Here is a 7,713-nt window from a genome sequence, read left to right on the forward strand (position 1 = left end):
GCAAACAGACACACACACACACACACACACACACACACACACAGACATGGCTTTTTATAATCTTTCTTACCAAAAACATACTTTACTTTCCTTACACACTTTGCATATTTTTTCCCTTATATCTAGTAGTTTTGACTATATATACTTATTACAATGCTAACAATTAGTAACTCTTATTTTACTAAAAAAACAAGGAAGTAGGTAATTTTAATTACATGTCAGATGCAGAGCCCAGGAAAAAGACAATGCCTGAGAATCTAATCTCTCTCAGCATCTCCCAGCAGAGGAGGCACAACTGGGATAGGGCAGTTGGACCAGGTGTTATCCCCCAGCCTTATCATGGGCATTTGTCTAGACCTCTGAATGGAAAAACTCAAATCAAGATATACAGACTTGGAAACAAGTTAATCAAGTATCAAAAATATCAAGCAACATATTTGTGGCCATAAACCTGCCTGATCAATAGACTCAGACAAAAATGTCTAAATTAAAATTCCGAAGACATTTCAATCTTATTTTACCAATAATTTTAAAACTATCTTTATTTCTCAAAGATTGCTAAAATCACATGAACTTGAAAAGCATTTGGCCTTTCTTAATTTATGAGTACTCATTTATTTTTAAATGAATGTGGTACCATGTCTAGACAATATTAAACATGTATAGCTATAAATACATTTATACGCATACATGTATAGAGAGACACAAAGTATAGTATACACATCTGCACACTAAGAGTTTATTGTTTTGATTTTAGAATTTTAGCCATAAGACAGGTAAAACTCACTAGACTAGATAAAAAACAGTTCAATCCAAACTATGCCTTTGTAAATGGAAAAATTTAAAGTTTGTCTGGAGAAGCCCTTCTGAGTTCCAGAGAAAACAGGTAGCAAATTTCTATCTCAAAGCACAGAGAAATTTTCAAGAAGCCTGTGTATGTCAAAGGAAGATTTAAAATGAATGCCAAGATTCCTTAGGAATTAACCATAATATTGCATAAGGAGAGCAATCTCATTTAGACAGGTAGCTTTTAATTCAGTCTGTGTTTTTCAAGTGGACCACTGAGCTCAGAACAGAACTCATTAAGGAACAAGCCTAACTAAGTATTTTTAGTTTATGGGGCCTAATAATTTAAATATGTAAAAGGGGGTGTAGTTAAAAGGCAAAACATTTAGATGTTTAAAAATCAAGGGTTTCTGAGAGTTGGACAATGAGAACACATGGATATAGGGAGGGGAATATCACACACCCAGGCCTGTTGCGGCATAGGAGGGAAAGGGGAGGGAGAGCATTGGAGAAATACCTAATGCATTCCGGGCATAAAACCTAGATGACCAGTTGATGGGTGCAGCAAACAACCATGGCACATGCATACCTATGTAACAAGCCTGCACATTCTGCACATGTATCCCAGAACTTACAGTAAAATAAAACAAACAATCAAGGGTTTCACTGACTCCCAGGTCTTCCCAAAACAGGAAAACTCCATGGAGTCCTGGCCACACAACACTTTCACAGGGCACTTTACTGCAAAGGCATTTTTCTAGATGTTTAAATGGCACCATTTCTTATCTAATGTGCAAATAAACGAGTAGCTCCCGCAGTAACAACCATTTACTGGAAACCACTGTAGTTGGCCACCTCTAACACTGTGACTCTTGTCTAGCCATTTCATACTCCAAGGTCAGATTCTCTAACAATACCAAATAATTTCTGGTCAAAAGCCAAAGAGATCAGGTAACACAATACAAAAGAGAGCGGAGTTTTAGACTTGAGAGGAGGTTGCCTATGATTCTTGAAACTGCAAGGAAAGGAAACTCCCAGGAAGGAGTGAGAGTAGATAGAGTAACCTTCTTCTGAGCTCCTTAAGGAGTGTGAGTTGTTAGAAGTCTTCTCTAGATCTTTTCCTGTGGTACCAAAAATGACAAAGAGGAAGGAGGGAGAAGTAAAAGTAAATAGGAGAACCATCTTTTTTTTTTCTGGAGACGGAGTTTCACTCTTGTTGCCCAGGCTAAACAATGGTGTAATCTCAGCTCACTGTAACCTTTCCCTCCCAGTTTCAAGAGATTCTCTTGCCTCAGCCCCTCAAGTAGCTAGAATTACAGGCATGAGTCATCACGCATGGCTAATTTTTTGCATTTATTAAAAACAGGGTTTCACTATGTTGGTCAGGCTGGTTTCGAACTCCTGACCTCAGGTGATCCACCGACATTGGCCTCCCAAAGTGCTGGGATTTACAGGCATGAGCCACGGTGCCCAGCCTCGGAGAACAATTTTTAAGAAAAGAAGGGATCCTGTTTTTAGAAATTGTTTTACAGTGTAATAAAACTTTTTAAATTAAATTTCATTTTGTTTAATTTTTTTTGAGACGGAGTTTCGCTCTTGTTACCCAGGCTGGAGTGCAATGGCGCGATCTCGGCTCACTGCAACCTCCGCCTCCTGGGTTCAGGCAATTCTCCTGCCTCAGCCTCCTGAGTAACTGGGATTACAGGCACGTGCCACCATGCCTAGTGAATTTTTTGTATTTTTAGTAGAGACGGGGTTTCACCATGTTGACCAGGATGGTCTCGATCTGTTGACCTCGTGATCCACCCGCCTCGGCCTCCCAAAGTGCTGGGATTACAGGCTTGAGCCACCGCGCCTGGCCAACTTTTTTTATTTTTTTAAATGAGAGATTATGAGAGAAAGGAAAGAGGCTTGGCTAGCGAAGACAGTCTTGTTATGTAGTCTTCAGAGAGAATAGATGGCAAATGTTTCTTTTCAGACCTCTAAAAGCATTAGACTCTCAGTTAATCTTCCCTAGATCTAGACAAGAGGAGGGCTGGCTGCATTCATGCAAATTCTTCACAGACACAAATATCCACCCACAAAAGACAGCTTTGTGGACCCAATTCAGAATATGTCAAAGAAGTATATTTTGGGTAAAACATTTTGATTTTTGTCACTAGTTCCCAGGCCAAACACCAATTTCTTCTCTGAAACATATTATGAAAAGGACAATAATTTGCTATGTATGCAATGGCTTTCTCAAATCATTAATATATCGTACCAAAGCTTTGAGTTTTTATTAAGCTTTAGCTCTAAGCAACTCAAATTCAAAGAAGTATTTTGTCTAAGTTTTCTTAGCTTTTCTAGATGAAATTAGCAAGTTCTAGGTCTGTGCCATTGAAATCAGAATGTCAACCTGATAAAATTAGAAATGTGACCATTGGCCAGGCACCGTGGCTCACACCTGCAATCCCAGCACTTTGAGAGGCCAAGGCCGGTGATCATCTGAGGTCAAGGATTCGAGACCAGCCTGGAGAACATGGTGAAACCCCATCTCTACTAAAAATACAAAAAATTAGCCTGGCCTGGTAGCGCATGCCTGTAATCCCAGCTACTCAGGAGGCTGAGACAGGAGAATCACTTGAACCCAGGAGGCAGATGTTTCAGTGAGCTGCAATCATGCCATTGCACTCCAGCCTGGGCAAACTACATCTCAAAAAAAGAAAAAAGAAAAAGGAAAAGAAATGTGACCATTAATTTCTGCTACCACTTGCTGGCACATCCATTAAGAGTTTTCTTGCAATAATGTGAAACACATGCTGCTGAATTATACTGAAAATTTTTATTTTAGATTAATATTGACATATAGTGACAGGCCATCATTCAAATAAGTTAACATAACTCTCAAATACAACAGAAATCTCATTAAAATGGCAGTACATGTTTGGATTATTGGTAGAATGTGAAGAATGTACAATTTTCAATGTGTTATCATAATACACAGAAAGTAGTATTCAGGTTTTACCCTTCTTTTGTTTGTCATGCCAATATCCTTTAACCAAAGATTAAAAACTCAAGCAAAATAGAATATAATTGGTAATTGAAGAAAGGAGTTGTGAAAAAGCCTTTTTATAATTTGTATTAAAACTTGAGCATAGGCACTTACGTTATATGTTTAAAATATTCTTTTTAATGCATTTTGAACTGAAATTGTCTTTTTGAATTGTCTTCAAAATAAAAATTTGCCATGTAAATAAAAACTATAATGAAACAGCATGTAATTAAAGATTTAATTCTTCTCAAGTGAAGTTGGTGGACTTCCACCTGATCTACAGAGTACTCATTAGCTTTAACAATCTCAACTTTCACTTTTGCAGATGCGACTTTCTTGGGTGAAAGGACACAGAAATACGGAAGATGCTTCAGTGAACTTCTTCATGCTTCTTAATGATTAAACTTTTAGGGAATTGACTTTCTGCAAATCTTTTCTAAGGCTTGAACTTCAGTCCATCACATTACAGCATTGTTACAGCTTCCATTAAATTGTGTAAATCATTTTGATGCACATATGTTTTAAAATTATATACTTTATTCAGGAATGGTTAACTTCTCCTCCAACCTTACTTTTCAAAATAATAATTAAAAAACACAATACAGTGAAATGCCTTTTATATGCATTTGCCCAGTCACGTTTGTAGTCAAAAAATAATAACAAAAGACAGATTTGCTTCTGTAAAATTTAGATATGATGTGTTTGTTCATCATTATTAGGGAATAAGGAAAGGCAATGCTGTGTATTTTCTCTTATGTACTTTCACTTCTCTGTATTCCCCTTTTCCGAGAGACTGTTTGTTAATAATTATGCAGTTAGGCTTCTCTTATTGTATTCAAGTTTCAATCATGTTCAGCAAAATAAAACACAGCCCCAGTGAGTGTATTGTCTTAGAATTAAGAAAGTGAAGGACATTACTCATTTGTTAAAGTTGGGTATCCCTTGTCCCCAAAAAGTTTTCCATTTTACTAAATTTTAACTGATAGGTAAGAGCAGCCGTGGCTCATTAGGAGGGGAATAAGTACATGTAGAAGTAAAGATGAAAGCAGGAAGGAAGTCAAAGAATTACCACCAAGTAGTAAATCACCAGAACAGGTTAGGGCCAGTTAAGTACACATCATTTTAGCTCAGTACATTTCAGCATAGTACAAGGTGATCTTTTTGATACCATGGAATCATCTAAGAAACTGTTTACTCTGTTTCATATATTGGCTTATTTGGTTTCAATTATCTTACTACTCTTAATAAGCCAACTGAAGTTCATAATGATTTTGAGCATGATTTCTTTAAAATGATTCAGATTATTTTTGAATGACTTATTACAACATAAATTTTGATATTCTAGAAAGCTCAGTTCTCAGCAATAACTATGATCTTACTGTAGCTTGGACACATAGGCCACTGTGCATTGAGTATACTTTCAAAACACACACAAAATATTCTGTGGAACAGAGATTCACCATAAGTTACTTAGCAGAAGTTTATAAAGCATCTGAAAAAGACTTCCTCTGTAAACCGTAAAAATCACTGTCTGATACGTGGGAGGAAGAAGAATTTGGCTAGTAGAGCAAAGGCTTATTTTAGCATAAAAAGAGAGTGTTGTGAGAAGGTGTCTTCAGATTAAAACAAGAAGAGAAAAATGGGCAATTGCTAATCTTAACTAAAACTTAATGGACTTGTATGATCCAAAGAATAAAATAAACTCAAAGAAACATAATGAAAATACATTAGAAAAAAAGTTAAACTAAGAAATTGACCTTTATAAAGGACTAATTTTTCAGTTATCCAGTGTGCTTTTTAAAGGCAAAGTTTAAAAGAGCCAAAAAGAGGTGAAAGAAATGAACATGTGTACTTACAATATATATTGGTTTTATATGTAACTTCTTAGTTTTTCTGGACATTTTTCCAAGTGAAAGTCTTCAAAATTAATTTAGGAAAAAATAGTAAATAAATGGATTTTTTAAAATTGTATTAGAGGGCTATAGCAAAGAGAAGTGAATTTTAGGAAAGCTAACCAATTCTGTTTTTCATAAACTTGTGTTAGAAAGCTAGCAACAATACATAGGAAAGTATCCTGGAGGACTCATGATCTGAAATAATTAATTAAAAAGTTGTGATATCTTTTGTCTGCCTTTCCCCAACCTTGTGATGAACTATAAAAATGTTTCTTGTTGCTTAGAAGCTCTTTCTTTCCTTGTATTCATATTTGGATATTTGTAAGCTTCTAATCCAACTGAGTTCTGCTTCATGCTTTGACAAAAGGTATTAAAACCTACTTTAGCCTAAAACTTTCTCATGGTAAATATTTGAAGTTGGATTAAATAAATTGATTTCCTGCATTCTTTATTTTTTAATTCAAAATTAGACTATGGCATCCAACTTAATTAAAATAAGAAGTCACAATATATTGATTTATGCTATAGTGCAATGTGTAATGTGTTTTCTCCTAATATATACACAATTTCCATTAGAGAAAGAAAATATTTTCTCTACTTATAACTCCTTTTTATTTCATATATTAATTTTCACCATTACTTCATTCAGAGTAGAAAATAAGTCAGCAATATACTAAATAATGGGGCTATTCTTTCAATATCACAGTAAATTAAGACGTAATTTCTGTTAAGAATATGACAAATCATCTCATTCATTTATCCAGTGCATTAGGTATTACTAATCCAACTATATTTAAACTTGAAGGGACTTTTTTGTTTAGTTTCAAAATAATGCATTAATTTTTTTTTTCTCTTTGTTTCTGTGTGAAGCTTTATAGGGCAAATGAATATGTGTATATGGAGTTCTGGGCTCTAGTGTCAATTACATAACCAAATTTCATAAGAGAATGTTAGTTCCTGGCTGTGTTGTCTTAAAATTTACTCACACTACACCATGTCTGTCAAGTTATACCTTTAATTTGTGCATAGCTTTAGGGAATTAATTTCTTAAACCAAATTATGAAAAAATAACAATGGAATCTTCTAAGAGGAAAAAGTATACAAAGCTTTCTGAATATTACCCCTTATGCTTAAAGGCTCAGATGCTTGAATAACTTTTCCAAAGTTAATAAACATGAGATGATGAAAGCAGGAGTTTTAATCTTTATTATAACACGTTTGTGTTAATACATGGAAACATGTAAATACATGTGTTGTAAATACATGGAAACATCTTCAGGCATTACCATGCAACTAATATTTACTTATATACATTTGAGTTACTCCTTAGCAAGCTTAGCATTACAGGAATATTGCTAAACTTGGTCTGTTTTATGTAGGTTTAATTTTTTTTTTTTTTTTTTTTTTTTTTTTGAGATGGAGTCTCACTCTGTCACCTAGGCTGGAGTGCAGTGGTGCTGTCTCCACTCACCACAACATCTGCCTTCCGGGTTCAAATGATTCTCCTGCCTCAGCCTCCAGAGTAACTGGGATTACAGGCGCACCACCACTATCCCCAGCTAATTTTTCTATTTTTAGTAGAGATCGGGTTTCACCAGTTGGTCAGGCTGGTCTCAAACCCCTGACCTCGTGATCCTCCCACCTCAGCCTCCCACAGTACTGGGATTACAGGCGTGAGCCACCACATCAGGCCTAACATTTTTCTTAATACTTTGCTTGTTTCATTTTGTTTCCGTTTTGGGTGATTTGGGTTTTTTGTTTATTGTTTATTTGAGACAAGGCCTTGCTCCAGGCTGGAGTGCAGTGGTGCAATCACAGCTCACTGAAGCCCTGATTTCCCTGGCTCAAGCGATCTTCCCACCTCAGCCTCCCAGGTAGCTGGAACCCCAAACACATGCCACTACTCCTGGCTAATCTTTGTATTTTTGTTTTTGTAGGGATCAACCCTGAATCACCCCGCACCTCAGGCTTCCAAAGTGTCAAAGTGGTAGTATTACA

General features: G+C 35.9%; 1 protein-coding gene across 2 annotated transcripts in view; it reads left to right on the forward strand.

The window, feature by feature from the left end:
* The window catches only part of OSTN (osteocrin), a 53,093-nt gene extending 46,190 nt beyond the window's left edge, over nt 1-6,903 (forward strand). For both annotated transcript variants that reach the window (XM_008981399.5, XM_035274817.3), the window contains one exon: nt 4,146-6,903. The gene's annotated coding sequence lies outside the window, so the exon portion shown is untranslated. The remainder of the gene's footprint in view (nt 1-4,145) is intronic.
* Nucleotides 6,904-7,713: the final 810 nt, after the last annotated feature.

Source organism: Callithrix jacchus, chromosome 15 (assembly GCF_049354715.1).
Source record: "Callithrix jacchus isolate 240 chromosome 15, calJac240_pri, whole genome shotgun sequence".
Taxonomy (NCBI): domain Eukaryota; kingdom Metazoa; phylum Chordata; class Mammalia; order Primates; family Cebidae; genus Callithrix; species Callithrix jacchus.